Source organism: Heterocephalus glaber, unplaced genomic scaffold (assembly GCF_053883595.1).
Source record: "Heterocephalus glaber isolate CG9 unplaced genomic scaffold, H.glaber_assembly_v1.0 deba00001737, whole genome shotgun sequence".
NCBI classification, from domain to species: Eukaryota; Metazoa; Chordata; class Mammalia; order Rodentia; family Bathyergidae; genus Heterocephalus; species Heterocephalus glaber.
This window is the reverse complement of record NW_028258445.1, coordinates 417,708-438,064: the sequence shown is the minus strand read 5'-3', so window position 1 is coordinate 438,064 and position 20,357 is coordinate 417,708. Positions and strand designations below refer to the sequence as shown.

The following is a 20,357-nucleotide window of genomic DNA, read 5'->3' as shown; positions in this document are numbered from 1 at the left end:
GCCATGCCAATTGAAATTCCAACAATATACTTCACAGAACTAGAGAAAACAATCCAAAAATTCATTTGGAACCAGAAGAGACCTACAATAGCTAAACCAATTCTAAGCAACAGAGACATGGCTGGGGGTATCACAATCCCCAACTTGAAACTATACTACAAAGCTACTGTGATAAAATCAGCATGGTACTGGCAAAGGAACAGACCTGAGGATCAGTGGAATAGATTAGAAGATGTAAAAATAACTCCAGACATGCTCAGCCACCCCATCTTTGACAAAGGAGCCAACCACCATCATTGGAGGAAAGATAGCTTATTTAATAAATGGTGTTGGAAAAACTGGATTTCAACCTGCCAAAGATTAAAACTAGACCCATACCTATCACCATGTACTAAACCAAGATCAAAGTGGATTAAAGATTTAAAAATTTTTTTTTTTGGTACCAGGGATTGAATTCGGGTAGAGATTTAAATATTAAGACAGAGGGCCGGGGATTTAGCTCAGTGATTCCGCCACCTGTCTTGCAAGTACAAGGCCCTGAGTTTGATCCCCGGTACCAAAAAAAATAAAAATAAATAAATAAATAAATAAATAAATAAATAAATATTAAGACAGAAACACTAAACTTGCTGGAAGATAAGTTAGGTAGAACTCTTGAAGGCATTGGCATAGGAAAAGACTTTATGAACAAAACTTCAGTAGCCTGGGAACTAGCACAAAGAATCAACAACTGGGATCTCATCTTATTAAAAACTTCTCCACTGCAAAAGAAACCACCAACAGAGCTAAGAGACAACCTACAATGTGGGAAAAAAATGTTAGCAGCTGTATGTTAGACAAAGGACTACTATCTAGAATATATAAAGAAGTGAAAAAAATTAGACCCCCCCCAAATTCAAAGACCCAATTCAAAAAATGGGCATCTGACATGAACAGACATTTCTCAGACAAAGAAGTAAAAGCAGCAAATAAACATATGAAAAAGTGTTCAACTTCACTCATCATTGGAGAGATGCAGATGAAAACAACACTGAGATTTCACCTCACCCCAGAAAGAATGGCTGCTATCAAGAAATCAACCAATAACAAATGCTGGCAGGGCTATGGGGAAAGAGGAACCCTGCTCCACTGCTGGTGGGAGTATAGAATGATGGGAGTGCAGTGATGTTGAACATTTTTTCCTATATTTATTTGCCATTTTTACTTCTTCATCTGAGAAGTGTGTATTCATCTCAGATGCCCATTTTTGTATTGGGCCTTTAAGTTTGGGAATTTTAATTTTTTCAGTTCTTCATATATGCTAGATAAGTCTTTTGTCTGAGTAACAGTTGGCAAAAACTTTTTCCCACTCTGTTGGTTGTCTCTTTTCTGTGTTGCTGATTTCTTTTGCTATCCAAAACCTTTTTAATAAGATGAGATCCCAGCTGTTGATTCCTTGTAATATTTCCCATGTGAACAAGGTTTTGTTCATAAAGTCTTTGCTTATCTATGTCTTCAAGAGTTCTACCTTTTCTCTTCCAGCAGATTTAGTGTTTCTGTTTTACTATTTAGATCTTTGATCCATTTTAATTTCAGTTTAGTGTATGGTGAGAAACATGGGTCTAGTTTTAGTCTTCAACATGTAGAAAGCCAATTTTTCCAGCACCACTTATTAAAGAGACTATCTTTCTTTCAGTGAATGTATTTGGCCCCTTTGTCAAACATAAGCTGGCCACGTGTGTTTGGGATTATTTCCATATCCTCTAGTCTGTTCCATTGATCTTCAGGTCTTTTTTTTTTTTTTTGATAGTACCATGATGTTTTTGTCACAGTAGTAATTTACATTTTGAACCCAGATAAGGATTATTTCTTAATGCAAAGAAAATCTGAACATAAGGCAATTCTGACCATTTTCCCACTTTCCTTCAGTATGATTTTAGTTGTGAAACAGTATCATAATCAATACTCCCCTCTGCATTCTATTTTGGCTTTTGGGGGTAGGCAACATGGAAGGGTGCAGAAAAATATGAAACTGCTCTTTTTCTGTATATGAGGGTCAAGTATTTTTCCATGCTTAAGAATGCATTCCAAAGGAACAAGTGGTTCACATATGGAGTACCCCACCTGAAACAAAAGAAACAAATATGCATCCCTGTAAGTTTCTGCTTGATTCCTATGCCCTCAAGGAGTTCCCCAAGTTAATTCCACTTCAGGGCAGGTAATTGCCATCTGGAGAGAGACTCAGAAGATAAACTGAACTGGACTATCTATCCTTTTACCACCATGTGATCTTATCTTCCTAGGAAACTCATGTTACACCTATAGGTACTTCTAAAGCACAAGTTACAATTCATTTGAGCTGGAACAATCATGCGTAAAGAAGGAAACATTGCTAACAAAACCAATAATAAAAAGATCTAAACCACTACTTTTTGGCTCTTTGAAAAACAAAAAGTGAGGTAAAGAGGTTAATGGTCAAATTAGGGCACTTTTTTGCCTGCAAAAGAGATCATCTCTAGAATGAAGTATATGACTTGGAGGGATTCTGCCCTGGTCTCTAGGGTGGAGAAACCTCTAAGACATTCCTGTTACATATCTAGTCACCTAGGCAACCTTCCTTAGCAGCAAGATAAGGCTATACATCGTTCAAGTTCAACTTTAAAAACACTAAGTATCTGAAACTCACAGGTTAAACTTATGTTCATTGCCTAGGAACCACAATTCACATACTAGTACAGGCACATCTATCAGTTTTCTACATGCACATGAAAAGAAGAGAAAGACTGACTAAAATCCCTTTTATTTTAGTTAGCATATAAAAAACACAAGTGTAAGTTGCTAGCTGATTGCTGTTTTCCTGTGTATAAGACAAAATGGTTTTTGCAAGTTGCCTTAGCCTGACTTCTGGAAGGAGGAGCAGTTTGACTATGAGGGATTCTAAAGTCAACACCCAACAAGTTGGAGAAAAGTTTAAGGGGAGTTTCTAACTCACTAGCAGAGAGAAAAAGTCCAAATAGAAGTCCAAGATGTCTAAACACTCAAAAAATATTACATAGCATTTTACAAGTCTACTGTAAAAATTTCAAAGTTCACAACTTATTGGTGAAAGTATTTTCCTTCTCTACACACATAAATGATGAAAACCAGACCTAGGAGGGGAGAGAGAGAGAAGTCTGGGAGTTTCTAATCTAGCAAAGATTTGTTTTCTGTGTCTGTCCTGGGTCTACCTTACTAGCAGAGAGAGAGAACAGTCCAAACCTCTAGCTCAACTCTTTTTTTTTTTTTTGGCCTTGGGATCAAACTCAGGACCTTGAGCTTTCGAGGCAGGCTGAGGCACTAATGAGTTAAATCCCTGGCCCTAGCTCAACTCAATGGAGGCTTAAGAAAGAGCTCAGATGGCATCATTTCAGGTCACTCTGAGAGAGGATACCTGATGATCACTGAGAGAGTTTCCTTTCACCTCACTGAGGAGTGCAGGTAGGGATGATAGATATGTGGAAATTTTCTGCTGATTTTCCAATCCAGCTATTGAGAACTAGCTTCCACCAGAGGACCTTTGGGTATCTGCCAGAGTGTAGCCCTGGGCATGACACCTCAGTTGTCACCTTAGTTTTCACTAGTTCCACGCAATCAGAGCTGTCTCTGGAAAGGAATCCAGTTGCCAGTCTGGTCAACATTCCATCAGCCATTGGCTTCAATGGGGATGGGGATTCACCAAGGGGCAATTGGAGAAATCTATCCTCTGCTTTAAGAGTGGCAGCTGTCCTCAGGGAGATTACTAGCTTGCAGAGTAACTACTGTTTGTTTTAGCATTCTGTAAGGGACAGATAAAATCTGAACTGTCTTTACCTGAGATGATTTCATAAAAGACCCATTTTACAGCATTTTCTAAATTTACTTGTAGTTACTGTTAAATCCTCTAGGTGGCGCTCTAACAACTTTTTCCCTAGCACTGTTGCCTAACAAAGAATGCTAGCAAATTCAGCAGCTTCACCAATTATATCCAAATGCAACATGTGCAGAACAGGAATAAAATGTAATTTTAACAAAAGACAATCCATATACAATTGCAAGACAAAATTTAAGACCATATCTAAATGAGTCTGTGAAACAAAAAGCCAGAATCTATGAAATAAAAGGAATCTATAAAACAAGAATCAGAATTTATCACACAAAAAGTTAGAATCTATGAAGCAAAAACCAGAATCTATGAAATAAAAAGTTAGAATCTATGAAACAAAAACCAGAAAATTAGAATCTATGAAACAAAAGCAAAGTCTTACCTCCCTCCATCCAATTTTCTTGGTGGAAGACCTCCAAATGATATAGGCACCAAGTAATCCAAATAATGTAATGTCCAAACAAAGGAAATATATAACTCCCAACCTGCTAGATATCCAAAACCCTGAGTTCATGTTCTCTAAAATCGAAGAATGAATTGTAGCAACAGAGGTAGGGAATATTTATGGAAGGAAAGACAGCTCCTGCCTGAGCAGGACAGGAGGGGACACCTGGAAATTGGGCTTCCCGGGACCCCGTTTCCCATGGGGCTTTAATGGAGCAAAGCCACAGGTGAGGTGGGTACAAGTGGGACAAAACAATAGTTAACTAATAAGATCCAATGGAAAAATCACAACGTGAGTATGAGGTGGGTCAAAACTGTGATCAACCAATAAGATTACAAGTACAGTTATTATAGACAGATGAGCTAGGTAGAAATAGTACAGGCAATCAGATAGGCCTAGGTCCTTAAGAGGGTCAGCACAAAGGTGAAACATCACAGCTGCATCTGAGACACATTGGCTGAAAACCAGGCCTCAAGATAAATACAAGATGGCCAGATCTACATACTTCCTCAAAGAACAAATACAGGGCCTAATGAAGTTCAGATAGACATCAGCCACCCCAGTGGGTGACCAGAGACCTCTGGACCCACCACTTCCTGGGAGTGTCTTTGTTCTTTCCATCCACACTTGTTACGTGACTTGTTTCCCAATTGGACAGCATTACCGAAGTGACTATAGTCGTAATCTTAATGGATGATTGTGGCCGTGGCCCACATTGTACCCTCGTGGATTTCACCCTATCAAACGCCTCTGTAAGCCAGTGTCCCCGGCTACCCACTTGGGACCCCTCCTGCCCCTCAGGAGCTTCCCTATCAATAAATATCTTCCTACTCTTAACTTCCTTTGTTCCTAGGACTCGTTCTTCAATGTCTAGAGAACAAGAACTCCTCGGCGTATCAGATAGTTAACAGGTTAGGAGATAGAACATTTCCTATTTCGTCTCTGGTATTATTTCCTGTGGTAATATTGGCTAAATGGGGATCAAATGGGGAAGCGAGTCACATAGCAAGTCCGCAGGGAAGGAATGCAGATTTCCAGGAGGGGGCGTGCTCGGGAGGCTTCGGTCCCCCATGCAAGGTGACTGGTGGCCGTGCAGAATGTGCAGAATGCCAGTCACCGCTCCTCATCTCCAGGGAAGTGTGAGTATAGAGCTTTTTCTTTGTGAGGCTCGGCCTGGAGTAAATGGGCCTCGTTGTCTTCTATATTGATTCCCTGATCCCCAGCCCTGTCTAACAGCCGAAAAAATGTCACTTAGCTTAGCCGTCTACAACACTGGGGCGCGACCTGTCAGTCATGCAGCCCTGTCGGTCACCGCCAGGACACACGGCAGAGTCCTGCGTGGGAAGCTGAGGATCCACCATTCTCACTGTGGCCACGAGAGATGAGCTGAGCTGTGTGGAGCGTGGAGCCTACAGCAGTGCAATCCCCTGTGCCTGCGGCCCCTGAACTCTCGGCCTCCACCGCGGAGCAGCTCTGCTTCCTGCCAGCTCCCCAGAGCACTTCTTGTTTCCCCCGTAAGGGGAGAAAATTTTACTCCTTTGCCCATTAGGGGGAGCTGTTGCCTTTCCAAAATTCCACTTCTTTAGCAAACTAAACCCTTTTAACACAGATGAAGTGCATTAAATACTTTTCGTATTTTATTTTACTTGCCAAAGATTTAGGGAGTCAGTGAAATCCCGAATTCAGACACATGTGATCTACTTCAGTTAAATTTTGATCATTTAAGGGTGAAAATATCACCACAGCCATAAAATCGTTTGACTAAGAAATATTTACACAATGTTAAGGATTTTACCTGAATGTTAAAAGATACTAAAGCAAATGTTTAATTCAAGTACTTTCAAGTTTCAAAATTAAAATTGTTTATCTACTAAAGATAAAATAGCTATAGCTATTTTGCTTTTAAATGCCATCTAATTGAAAATTCGCTGGTGATAATCAGGTGCTTCTGCTAAAATGCCATCAGAGTAATATAATTTCTGTAAGTCAACATGATATAAGAATTTATGCTGATTTACTTGTGAAAATGCATTTAAAGCTATAGTAAGTGTGTTTTTATTTATAGGATGTTACGTTTACTGTTCTAACCTGGTAGTAATGGTATTATTACAAAGTTACAGGTACTGTACTTTAGGCTTTCAAAACTGAATGTCTTCAGTGTACTGCAATCAAACTCTGAAATTAAGACTTGTAAGTTTGTGTTTTTGCTCCTGCTATTGAGGCAGATATATTAACTATCTGGTCTATGGCGTTCGTGTTTTCTGAGTATTCCTGTACTGTGAAATCATATTTCCCCACCCCGAGGATGGCTGCTTCTGTCTGACATGGGGTAATTGAGGTGAGTTCATTGAAGGGTAATTCACAGTCTACAGAACATCTAGGAAACTGATTATTCTTCGGTTTGTGATTTATTGAGCACTTTCTAGGCATGGAGAGTCACACTTTATATTATGCTTACTGCTCATCCAGCTAATTATAGCGGTGGCCACTCCCCATTTTCCTTTCTTGTTTACTAGTACTTTTGATCCTGAGAGCCTTGACCAGAATTGCAACTGCTCCCACCTGTTTAATGAAAATAACCACTCTAGAAGGCCTCCTCTGCCTCCTCCTTATAATTTTCAGGCCAGTAAATCACCCCTCTTCCCTTCAAGTGACTCAGAAACCCCACCAGAGCCCGACCCCTCAGAGGAACCCGATATTCCCCAGCTCCTTCACCATGCTCATCAGACACCTTTCGACCCTACAGGATGTACTTGGAGTGGTGCTTCTTACTCCTCCAACTTACAACTCATTCTGCACCGCCCCCTCGAGACCCCAGGAACAAAGGGGCTATTCAAGTCCAAGTCCCTTTTTCGGTGTAGATAGCCAACAATGCAAAGAATGGTGAGGCCAACTTTAAGAAGATCCTAGTGTGCTTGCAGGTAGATTTGCATATGCACATATATTATAAGAAGGAAAAGACACCACCCCAAAGAGGTTATCCCTCCAACAGAACCAAACCGGGACTGTAATACTAACAATGGACTAAAAATGATGTCTAACAGGATTGTTGCTCTTATCATGGGTATGAAAAGATACATTAAGAAATTTGTTAATTATGATTAGGTAAGAGGAGTCACACAGGGCAAAGAGGAAAATCTAGCTGTCCTCCCTAGTCAATTAGTAAACGCCTTTAGTAAATATACAAGACCCATCTTCTTAGGAGGGATGGACACTGATGAGACATCATTTCATTTATTGGTCGGCTCCAGATATTTGGCACAAATGACAAAACTTTTAGATGGGCCCTCACATGCTTATGATCCAATTTTTGGACATGACTTTTCTGCGTTCAACAACTGGGATCCAGATGAAGGTGAAAAAGAAAGACCAAAATTATAGCTGCTGCAGTTTAGGCAGCACTTTAAACACACCTAAGTCATCTAAGGGAAAACCGAAGGACAATCAAGGAAAGAGTTTCTGCTTTAAATGGACACTGGACCTGCGACTGCACCAAGCCACCATCCAAGCCCTGCTCTGTGTCAGACACCAGATGTGCCTAACTCATGGTATTGGAGGATTAGCTGGCCCCACTCTCAGAGAAGGGCTAGGCCATCCAGAGCCCTCATCTCCTCCTCTGATGAAGACTGAAAGGGCCTAGGGCAGTGGTGATGAACCTATGTCATGCATGCTATAGGAGGCACACAGAGCCCTCTCTGTTGGACATGAGCCAAGTCACTCCAGCAGCTGAGCATTGGGAAATAGTTGTTTTTTCTGAACCACAACCTCAGTATTCAGGTTTAATTGCATTGTTGGTACTTGGTGATGAATAAATGGGTTTTGGGTGGGAGTTTGGCCACTTGGTCTCTAAAAGGTTCACCATCACGGCTTAGAGCAATCTATACTACCCTTGTCCATGGGAATCATCATGTTCTGTGAGGAACCCTGGGTCATCATTGATGTTACAGGTGAGCTATTTCAATTACTAGTTACATACAGGGGTGCTGCATTCTCTTTTAGTTTCCTTCTCTGGAAACCCTTCCTCTAGATTTATAGCCATAATTGAGGTTGAGAGGACACCTTGTCAGAGCTTCTTTACTCCTGCTTTGACTCATCAATTCAAAGGCCAAACATAACCATGATTTTTAAATTGTCCCATGGTGTTCTACTCCCTTGCTAGGAAAAGATTTACTTGCAAATTTGAGGATGATTCTTAAATTCTGGCAAAGGGCCCAGGAAGATTTTACCTGTTGAGACCACAACAGCCCTCCTTGACCTGATTAGCCAGTAGATGAATCCTGCTTTATGGTATGATGGAATACCGGGGGGGGGGGGGGGGCAAATTTAGCAATACTGGTAGTTATAAATCTAAAAGACTCCAGTCAATTTCCCAGCAATTTTCCAAGCAATATGCAATCAAAGGAGAGCCCTGTAAAGGCCTCCAGCCTCTCCTAGACAAGTTTCTCCAACATGGCCTTCTGCAGCCTTCCCAGGGCCCGTGCAATATTCTCAGTCTCCCCATACTGAAGCCCTCAGGAGAATGTAGGGCAGCTAAAGACCTCTGCCTCATTAACATCCCAATCCACCCTGTGGTGGCAGATCCATATACAATCCTCACCCAGATTCCAGAGGACACAAATTAGTTATCAATGTTAGACCTCAAAGACCTTTTTTATTCCACTACACTCAGAGCCCCAGTTCCTGTTTGACTCTGAGTGGGAAAAATCCCATTTCAAAGAAAAAAACAACAGAATACTCAGACATTTCTCATACAGGGCTTTAGACACAGCCCTCATATTTTTGCTTGGGCACTGGAAAAAGACTGAAGGAACTTAGAGCCTAAACAGGGAACCATTTTGCAGGATTTAGATGATATTCTAATCTGCAGCCCAACTTTGGAGCTTTCCAATCATAATATCCAAACCCTCAGTTTTCTACCTGAGTCATAAAGTGTTAAAAGAAAAGGCTCTGATATCCCTCCAAAACTTCCAATACTTGGGATATTTCTCACACTTGGGAAATGACAGCTGTCTAGGGACCAGATCCAGGTTACCCATGATCTGGCTCCCTACCATTAAATAATTAAGGTTCTTTCCTTGAATGGCTGGCTTCCGCCAGATCTGGATCCCTAATTTTGGACTAATGGCAAAGCCTTTATATGAGGCCACCAAGAGCTCTGACTTTGTGCCCTAGAATAGACAAAAGTGGCTCACAGTACCTTTTGAGAAATAAAACATCCCCCTACTTGGGCTTTAGGAATATATGACTTATCTGCCTTTAAAAAATCTTCTTCCTCTACTTATAGGAAAAGAGAGGAATTTCTTTGAGTGTCTTGACCCAAAGATTAGGAGAAGAACTTTTTCAGTAGTTTACTTCTCAAAAAATTTAGATGGAGTGGCTACTGGATGGCCACTCTGCCTGAGGGCAATAATAGCTACAGCTATGCTAACTGAGGAAGCCACAAAACTAATGTTGGAACAAAATTAGAAGTCCTAACTCCCCATCAGGTCAGGGCTATATTTGAGACCAAATGTTACTTGTGGTTGACAGCAGAATAGCTTACCAAGTATCAGGCCATGCTTTTAGACATTCCTGAGGTTATTATAAAGACTTGCATTACTATTAACCCTGCCTAACTGATGCCTATGGGCTCAGAGATTAGTCATTCCTGTGAATAAGTGATCCTCTACAAGCAGGCAGGATATCAGTGACCTGACTTCCCAAGACCCTGAAGAGGTATGGGTCACTAATGGAAGTAGTTTTGTTGAAGAAGGACATCAAAAGGCAGAATAGGCACCTATCGGTTTACCACAGGTTTAAGGCCAAAGTCCTCCCAGGGACCTCTGCTCAAAAAACAGAGCTCAGAACCCTACTTGGGCATTGATATTAATAAAAGGCAAAAAGCTATACATCTACACATACTCCAAGTATATCATTTAGGTATTACATGCCATTGCAACAATATGGAAAGGAAGGAGCTTGGTAAATAATAAATAACAATCTCTGAAGTACAAGCATGTACTTCTACAACTCCTAGAAGTAGTATATCTTCCAAAGCAGGTCATTGTCATTCACTATAAAAGACACCAAAAAGACATGTCTAAAGTTTCTTTGGAAATCAAAAGGCTAATGGAAAAGCAAGAAAGGCAGCCTTGCAGCCCCTCAAGACCCTAGCCTTATTCCGAGCTCCTGAGGAACCATGAAAACCAGTCTGTACCCCTCACCCTGAAGATAAATAGGCTTAGGACAAGGGGAAATTTAAAAAGGTACTCTGGTGATATTTAGGAAATAAATTGGTCTTGGGGGATATAGTTGGAGGATATAAAATCCCTAACTCATATGGGAAGAGGTGCTACATAGGAAATGGTCCCTCTAATTTTCACAGGGCTAGCACTAGCAGTAACCACCTGACAGGTCTGCAAAGCTGGCCTGCTCTGTGTCTACGATAATCCTGGCAAGCCCAGACCACTTCCTTTCTTAGAACCTGTATAGAGGAGAGGGACATACCCTGGGGAGGCCTGGCAATTATACTTTACCCACATGCCACCATGTGGGGGCTTTAAAAAAATTACTGGTCCTAATTGATACCTTTACAGGTTGGATTGAGGTCTTCCCTACCCATTCAGAGAAAGCTATGGAGCAGTCAAGTTCCTCCTCAAAGAAATCATCCTCTAATTTGGACTACCCCAGTCCCTTCAGAGTGGTAATAAGCCTTCTTCTACATCTCAGATAACTCAGGTGATGGCAAAGGGAATAAAGTACCATCTTCATTCTGCATGGAGATCTAAGTCCTCCAGAAAGGTTGAGACCACTCCATGGGCAGTATGGAAATCTGATCTGTTAAAGCCTTAGTGTCAGCACCAGCCCTGGGCCTACCTGATGTCACCAAGCCCTTTTGGTTGTTTGTGGCTGAATGAGGGAGCATAGCCAAAGGAGTGCTAGCTCAGGCATTAGGGCCTTGGAACAGACCTGTGGCCTACTGTCTAAAAGACTTGATCCTGTGGCAAGTGGATGACCTAGGTGTTTGAGGGCAGTTGCAGCCACCGCCCTCCTGGTCAGGGAGGCAGATAAGCTCAGCCTGGGACAGGACCTGGTCATCACTGCACCCCATGTGGTGGAAACATTGCTGAGAGGAGCCCCAGAATGATGGCTCTCCAAAGCCTGCCTGACTCAGTACCAGGCCCTGTTGCTGGATGCTCCACGCATCAAATTCACCTGAGAAATGACCCTTAATCCAGCCACCTTACTCCTGGACTCCAACCTGTGCATGCCCCACCATGACTGTCTGGACACTCTGACAACTTCCACCACCAACCACCCAGACCTGACTAACATTCCCCTGCAAAGCCCAGATGAGACCTTCTTCACTGATGGAAACAGCTTCGTGGAAGATGGAGTCAGGTATGCAGAGGCAGCCATAGTCATTCCAGGAGGACAGGTGCACTGGACACAGGCATTAAGCCAGGGGGCTTCAACACAGAGGGCTGAACTAATAGCCTTAACTCAAGCCCCGTCAGGTCAAGACAAGGCTGTAAACATCTACATTGACAGCCAGTATGCATTCACCACTGCCCATGTGCATGGTGACATCTACAGACAGAGAGGGCTATTGACATCAGAAGGGAAAACTATCAAAAATAAAAAATTTTTGGCCTTATTGGAGGCAATTTGGGAACTCAAGGTGTTGGCCATTATTCATTACAAAAGCCAACAAAAAGGAGACAGCTTCAAGGCCCAGAGTAACCGAGAGGCCGATGATGCGGCCCGACAAGTGGCCAAAGAACCAGTGGGGCCAATAGACATTCTGCCCATCCGATCCTTTGGCTACCTGCCAGAAAGACCCACATATACCCCAGAAGAGGAAGAGGAAAACCAAAAGCAAGGGGGTACAAAACTGGACTCAGGCTGGTGGAAAGGGACAAACGAATGAATTTGTCTCCCCTGAGCCCTGAGGTGACAACTTGTTCATCAGTTGCATCACGTAACTCACCTGGGAGAATCAAAGTTAAAAAGACTAATGAGCTCTAAGTTTTCAATCCCAGGACTGACCTCTATGGTCCAGGACATCAGTTCCAAGTGTCAGGTGTGTGTGCAGGTAAACTCCAAGGTGAGACCAAGGAGTGAAAGTAATCGACTATGGGGAAGAGAGCCAGGGGAACATTGGGAAATTGATTTCACCAAAATAAAATCCAGCAATAGGTTCAAATATTTACTGGTATTGGTTGACATCTACTCAGGTTGGGTAGAAGCTTTCCCCACTCACGGAGAATCAGCCAACATAGTAACTGAGGTTTTGCTCCAGGAGATGGCTCCCCGATTTGACATCCCTCATTACCTGGGGTCCAACAATGGCCTTGTCTTCACAGCACAGATATCCAAATTGTTGGCAAGGGTACTACATATTGATTGGAAGTTACACTCTGCCTATCACCCACAAAGTTCAGGGCAAAAGGAAAAGATGAATAGGACCCTGAAAGAGATCCTGACTAAATATGTTCTAGAAACTGGCAGTAGGTGGTCTGATCTGCTTCCTCTAGCCTTGTTAAGAGTTAGATGTACCCCATATGTTGACAAGTTTACCCCTTTTGAAATCTCATATGGGAAGCCACTGCCACTCCTCCCTAAGTTAAACATTGAACAGATAACAGAGATTTCTTGTGTTTCTTTACTTCAAGCCTCTTCAAGCCTTACAGATTCTTCAGAGTGAGAGCCAGGCTACAATACAATAGGCTTGAGAAAAACCCTTTGCAACATTCCAGCCCCAGGGTTTCAAGCCAGGAGACTTGGTCCTGATACACCGACATCAGACTAAGAGCCTCGAGTCACATTGGAAGGGGCCATACCCTGTTATTTTGGTAACCCCCTCTGCAGTAAAAGTAGCCAGGTCACAGCTTAGATTCATCACACCCAGTTCAAGTCAGCACCAGCAGAGAGCCCAGAGCCAGCATGATGGAAGATCCTAAGTGCCCCAGGAGGCTTAAAGTTAAAATTGGGAAAAGAGGACTAGGACTCTTGGTATATATTCTCTATCAATCATGTCAGCTCAGGGGAACAAATAACTTATTTCTTCCCTGTTCAGAAACTTGGGAATAAAGACTAACTTCTAGTGGAAAAATCCTGGCAAAAATAGAAAGAGGACCTGACCAATCCGAGGTCACCATTACCAATAGGTTATGTCATATGGTTGAGGAGGCCTCGTATTATGCAAAATCTGGGTGCTGTACTCTCACTAAATGGGGACTCCATCCTGTCCAATACTATGTATGTCCAGAAAATGAAGACCCACATTGTGATGGTAGCGGCAATGACTACTGGCATATGTTACCCAATTACCATTACACCCCAAAGATTGGAAGATCCTGGGTGGGTAACTGGAAGGACATGGGGAATTAGATTATATGTATCTAGGTGGGATCCTGGGTCAGAATTTACCATCCAGTGAGGTCGCCAGCAGGTTGAGTGACCTATAGGGCCCAGCAAGAACTTTGCTCTACCTATCCCCATAGCAAGGCCTAAGCCCACGCCCTCGCCTACTCAGAAACCAAAACCCTCCCCTCTTCCAACTGTATTACCACAAGATAAAACCCCCACCCCGTGCTGGAAGTGTTGATGAGTGTCCATTTACTCCTCGACAAATCCAGGCCTGAGGAGGCCAAAGACTGTTGGCTCTGATTGACCCCAAGCCCCCATATTATTTGGAGTTGGGGCTCATGGCTATGCCAAACTTGTCCCCCTCAACAGGTTGTGCTTGGAGCCACCCTCGACTCACGTTGGGGGACATCCAAGGAAAAGGAACCTGCCTAAAAGGGACAAATTTCAGTTTAGACACATCACCTCATAGAGATCTATGTAATGATAGTTATAATAGTCCCCTGCCTCAGGCCCCCATTACTATAAGGCTCCAGAAGATGCTTGGTTTGCTTGCACCTAGGGCTTGACTAAATGTGTTCCCAAATCAGTCTTGGCCACCCAATCTTCCACCTTATTTTGTGTCACCGTGTATGTTGTTCCACAAGTCTTGTATTATAATGGCAAAGGGGGCCACGAGCATCTGGGATTAACCACTGAGCACTATAGGAGTAAATGGGCTGCTCTCATTTTAGTGCCCATTCTGGTGGGATTAGGAGTAGCCAGGTCAGCAGCTACTGCAACTTTCTCCCTGATCCTTCAGGACACAAATTTTAAAGCCCTAAGACACCAATTAGCCAGAGATTTAGGTCACCTGGAAGACTTGATCTCCAGATTAGAGAACCAGGTTGATTCCCTAGCTGAGACGGTCCTACAAAATCGGAAGGGACTTGACCTCCTGTTCATGAAACAAGGAGGGTTTGGAGAGGAATCTTTAAAAATATTGATAGGATACACCTCTCCATGAAGACCGACCTGGGCTGAAATCCATTTTCTTTCTTGTTGGCTTAAAAAAAAATTAACATAGGGCCAAGGATGTAGCTCAGCCTCAGCAGCTCTGAGCCTGCCTGGCAAGCTCAAGGTCCTGAGTTTGATTCCTGGTACAAAAGAAATTAACATCAAAATCAAATAGAAGTTCAAAAATCACAGAATCATTTCTTTTCTTCATATCTTTTCATTTCCTTTGTCCTATTTTATTTCATTCTTGTCCCCATGTCCTGTACAGTAACCCCTTTTGTGGTTTTGTGGTTTTTTTGCTTACATTTTTTTTTATCTTTCCTTATAACTACTTTTTAGCATTCATTTGTGTTTAATGTCAAGCATACTTTGTAGCACTACAGTTGTAAAATGTAAACATTCTTTTAAAAATACAAGGATGCCTCCATATGCACATTATATGTCAGGCCCAAAAACAAGCTAGAATTTCTTTAGTTATGAAATTATCCAATGCTAAAGAAAGTTACAAGTTTGTTCATATACTTTATCTTATTAATCCCATACCAGACTTAATTTTGGTAAAGAATTAAATCAATAGAAAACATAAATTTTTTGCTTACTAAAGTAAGTGATTATAAATCACACATTCAAGGAAAGCATTCTATGGCATAAAACATTAAGGAGGATCACCAAAATAATGATAATAAAGACCATGAAGACAAAATGAAAAACAAGTGTTCACACTGTACCTAATGTTACTTGATAATTCGCCTACTGTGCAGCTGGGGTTGAGATTATCCAGAGTTTTCTATGAAAATGTTTTCACAACATCTTCAATTTAATATATTTATGTAGAGTACAGTTATAAGAAAATGTTCAATTTTATTAAGCTTTTTGTTTTTATTTAAGGGTCCAGGATTTATAGCTGAATTGTGGGGTGTCTTCATTTCTAAGGAAATACAGGTATGTACAAGAAAGAGCTAATTTAGAAACTAGGAATTCACCCAGGTAAGAAGGGGATGTAATATTATGTTTGTGTTATTTTCTGAAAACTGCACATGATTCCTAAGCCCAGGACAACACAGGAGTGGATTTGACAGTTCAAATGATCAAAATGTCCTAATACTTAACTGACAAGTAAGTGCTAGAGTTGTTCTAATTACTGTGAAATATCAGGGCTTTCTCCAGCTGTGCTCAAGTGGAGAAGCAGTTAAACAACTCAGTAAAGCAACTTGTTGCATGTGAAATGCTATACAGTGATAAAGAAGATGGAAGGTTTTTTACCCCAAGGCTTCAAATAATCCTGAGGCACATGGAATTTGGGGCTGTGTCTTTATGTTGGGCTCCATGAATCTCAAAGGCCTCTGTCAAGCTGAACACTGTACACAGAACTGCTGGGTCACGGCTACCATGTTCTTTTCCAGGGTAATGATGGGATTTATAAATTGCAGTCAGAGAATTCCAGTAAGTGTTTATGTACTGAAAAGTAAGAGAATTCCAGTAAGTGTTTATGTGTTCCACTGAAAGTACATGAGATCTTTCTCATTTCCCTTTATCTGTAGAAAATTTCCTCAGTTGAAGGCTATATGTTAGTGAATTTTTGTAATAGTATTTATTAAAGACAATATAAATCAAAGACCATATGTTGAGGCTTCATAGATAGGATTTTCTGTCTAAATATGTGGCATCATAACAAATAATTCTTGTTCCTAAGAAGATCTGACATTGGGAGTCACTGGGAGCCATAAAACGATGTATTCTTAGCTGATCTTTAAAAAGTATTTAATTTTAGCAGGGCACAGTGACACACATATGTAATCCTGGCATTTAAGAGGCTGAGGCAGGAGGACTACCATGAGTTCTAGGCCAGCCTGGACTAATAGTGAGTTCAAGGCCAGCCTGAACTACATTGCAAGACCTTGTCTCCAAAAAAAATTTTTTTAAAGCATTCAATTTTAAATTTAAAGCATTTCATTAATTTTAAATGAAATGTTTTGATTTGAAAAGGCATAAGCTGATAACACAAGTGAGATTCCCAAGTCTGATAAACAATAAGTTTTTATAAATATTTAGAATATGAAGTGAATTTTTATTTTTTAAATATTCAAGAACAACTTAAAATTTTTATAGACCCACAAGAGACTTTAATGAACATAAACTGAAGTTGTTTCTACGAAAAGGAGCTTTATGCTCAAAATGTTACAAATCTACCTGCAAATATTTCATTTTCCTCAAAAATTATTCACTTCCGTTTGAGAATTAGGTATTTAAGATGCTGCACCATAGAAAAGTATAAAGTAATGTTTGTAGAGTTTTTGCTATGGAAGTGTAAAGGAGCACAAACTGAGAATAGAATTATTACAAAACATTTGAAAATCACTTTAGTTACTAATACAATAATAATACTGCATTGAAAATCCTCTCACCTACGTGTAAGAACTTTCTTCAGAGACAAAGTCCCTAGCCAGGAAGTTGATACTAATTCTTCAGTTCTTTAAAAGAACATTCAAAGGATGTTATTTTGTTTCCTAAAGATACTGTTTAAAAGCTACCTCACAGCAAGAATAGAGAAGTAACTTTTAAGATCAATATAGCATGAGCATGTAGTGTTTAATTCGGGAACACAAGGATAGCTCATAATATGCACAAGTTAACATTGTGTACTGCAGTGTTGGACAGAGGAAAAGGATGTGACAACACACACTGTCTTCACCCCTTAAGTTAGAAAGAGAAGGAAGATTTAGTTGACCCAAGTAGAGGATATCTCCCACAAAGCCCCACGTGGGTGGAGTATGGCTCACGGGGAGAGAACTTGGGTCTGCTCTATGCCCAGCACCAAACAAACAAGCCGGCAAACACACATCTTAGCTGAAACAAAAGTTCTTAGTAAGTTGGAAGTCAGAGATCTTTCCATCACCACTGTTATTCAATGTTTTCTCTACCTCTGAAAGTTTGGTAAGATATGACTAAGAAGCAAAAGCAATAGGCACAGGGAGGAAAATGAAAAAGTACCTCTTGCAGGTAACATTAATTTTTCTGAAATTTTAAGAGAATAAGCAGAAAATCTTAAAATCCAATAAGATCACTTGGTAAAATTTGAGATAGAACATTAGAAAGTCAATACATTTCTGATATATTATCAGTAACCATTTAAAAAGAGGAAAAATGGCATTAATAATCACAAAATTTACACACATCCGAGAAAAATAATGAAAAAGTACATATTTGTATATTTACAAATTTTACATCTTTAAAAGCCTGTAACCTGTAGCTGCCAGGCCTGATCCTGAGGATATGCACACCTTTACTTTGAACATTTAAGGATTTGCTTTCGCTGTGAGGTTGGTCATCTGCTGAACATTTCTGCACTTCTGATGTTCTTTAGTGTCTGATATTTGTTATTTGTTGGTGGTCTCTCTAAAGGGAGACCTGGAACCCCAGAAAGCACTGACTTTTAGAGAACGAAAAGGAGACAGCCTGGGGGATGAACAGCAGTTTATTTCCTCTGACACTGTTCGACAATCACTAAAGAAAGAAGTAAGGCTTTTATACATGTAGGAAAGCAGCTTAGTTATTCTGGCTATTGTCTTCCTGATTTTAACCTCTGGTGACAAATGACTTTAAGTGACTCATAAAAGCCACAGGCAAATTCACAAATCCCCTCTTTCCCTTCACCAATCCCGCACATCAAAGAGCACACTGAAGCCCTCTTCTTATCAGATGGTATCAAGAGAGCAGGACAACTTTAGCCAAAATCAAGCCCACTGGCCCACCACAAACATCACAGATGTGCATAGTGAGTTGGATCTCTTCTCACCATCCATAGGAAATGGTAAATAAGAAAACTAGGAAAACCTGTTCTTCTCCCATGAGACTTTTACAAAGTCTCTTAAAGTTTTCTGGCATTCTTTTAACAAACAGACTTGTGGAATTTCCCAGAAACGACTTAATTTTCTTAGTTAACAAACTTCTTGTGATCTATTCTTACAACTAGATAGCTGAATTCTACATTTCCCACAGTTATTTTGGGGGATATTTGTTTCAGAAAATTACACTGTCAAGCTAGATATTGATTATATTTTTAACAACACACTCTCATCAGTATGTGTACAGTAACACCAACGCAATGAATTATTTCCATAAGTTATAGTTTGGTAGTTGCTCTTGGTGAAAACATGAGATTATCTATTATTTAGAAACTGCTTTAGAAATCCATGTTTAAAACTTTCTTGCTAGGATGTCTATCACTGTGGTCTTTCAAAGACTTAATATTTGCCTTTGTCAAAGAAAGACTATTGCTATTGACAAAATATAATCATTATAATAGAATTATAATATAATTTAATTATAATGTAATTCATTCTCTGAAATACTAGATAGTTTGACAGTCTTAACCGTAAAGGGGAAGGTTTTTTACTTCCTCAAAATATTAATCTTCTGTCTACATAGGTAATAAGAACTTTAGCAAAAGTTCATATAACTAGGCTGTAGGCTGATTTTAATTACCTCACTTTATTTATGTACTTGCACTGATTTCTCATTGTCTTTCTGATTAACAAGTATGCATGGAAATCACCTGAGTGTACTCATCTTTTGAAAAAATATTTATTGGAGTAGCTCTTCCACACTAGTACTAGCATCTAGGTTAAGTTGAAGATTAAGAACTAAGGGGAGGTTGGGAAACCCAGGCCTTACTGCAGGGTGTGCATGTGCATGTATGGGTGTGAGCTGCTCTGAACACACACACACATACAATTTGGCTACTGGAAGACCTGAATGCAAGCTGAGACCTGAATGCAACCCTAAGCTTGTGGAGGTCATCAGTCCCTCTTTACGCTGGGACGTTCAGCCCTTGCCTCAGGCTCCCCATCCTGAGCAGGGACAGAAACTAACAGGCAGTGTTCAGAGGGCGGCGACTCTCTCCCACACGAAAAATGACCAGAGGAGCTGAAGTATTGACTGGGAAAAGACACGCCCCTGGGGAGAGGAGAGGGTTATTTTTCAGGGTTTGAGGCTTTATCTTGTGAGGAAGATATTAAAATGATTTAGCGGTGCCCCTACAGATGGATTTTATGAGACATGAAACATTTCTGTTTAACCAGGAAGATATTTCTCTGTTAATCGCAAGATGGGCCGGACTGCCCTGGGACGTGACCCTCGTTTTCGGCTTTAGCTCCAGGCCCCAAACACAGCTGAGAAAGTCAGCCTGTGACTCTCCAGGTCTCTGGGCGTCTTCCTCACCCTTTGGGTGCCTCTCTCTCTATACCCCCCCCCCTTGGTGCAGTGGCCTCCTACTGGTTTCTGGGCCTCCCTGCTGCCCCCTCCCCTCTGCTACCTCCCAGCAAAGCAGTGAGGGCTTTAGGGAGTGCAGGCCTGACCTCCAGGTCACGCAGGTGCCCTTAGCTTGGAGAAACAGAATTCCAAAGCAGACTCAGACTCCGAGCCTTCAGGCAGATCCAGCCTCCTCTTTTTGTTTGTCTGGGGTTGCACCATTAAAGCGAGGGGCACCTCATCACCGATAGGTCTCCAGCCGCCCCAGCCCAGCCTCCCTTTCAGACAAGGTCTTGCAGATCCTTGAACTCCAGATCCTCCTGCCTCAGCCTCCGGAGCAGCTGGGAGTGCAGGCGTGCTCGACTGCGCCAGCCGCCCCGTCCTCCTTGCTGGCCTGGGGAGCCTCGTGCTCTCTTTGAAGCGGGGCTTTGCTCCTGA

The 20,357-nt window shown here is 41.4% G+C and overlaps 1 pseudogene; it reads right to left on the bottom strand.

Moving 5' to 3' along the window:
• LOC147821419 (mitochondrial transcription rescue factor 1 pseudogene) overlaps positions 1-20,357 on the bottom strand; it is a 35,057-nt pseudogene extending 14,700 nt beyond the window's left edge.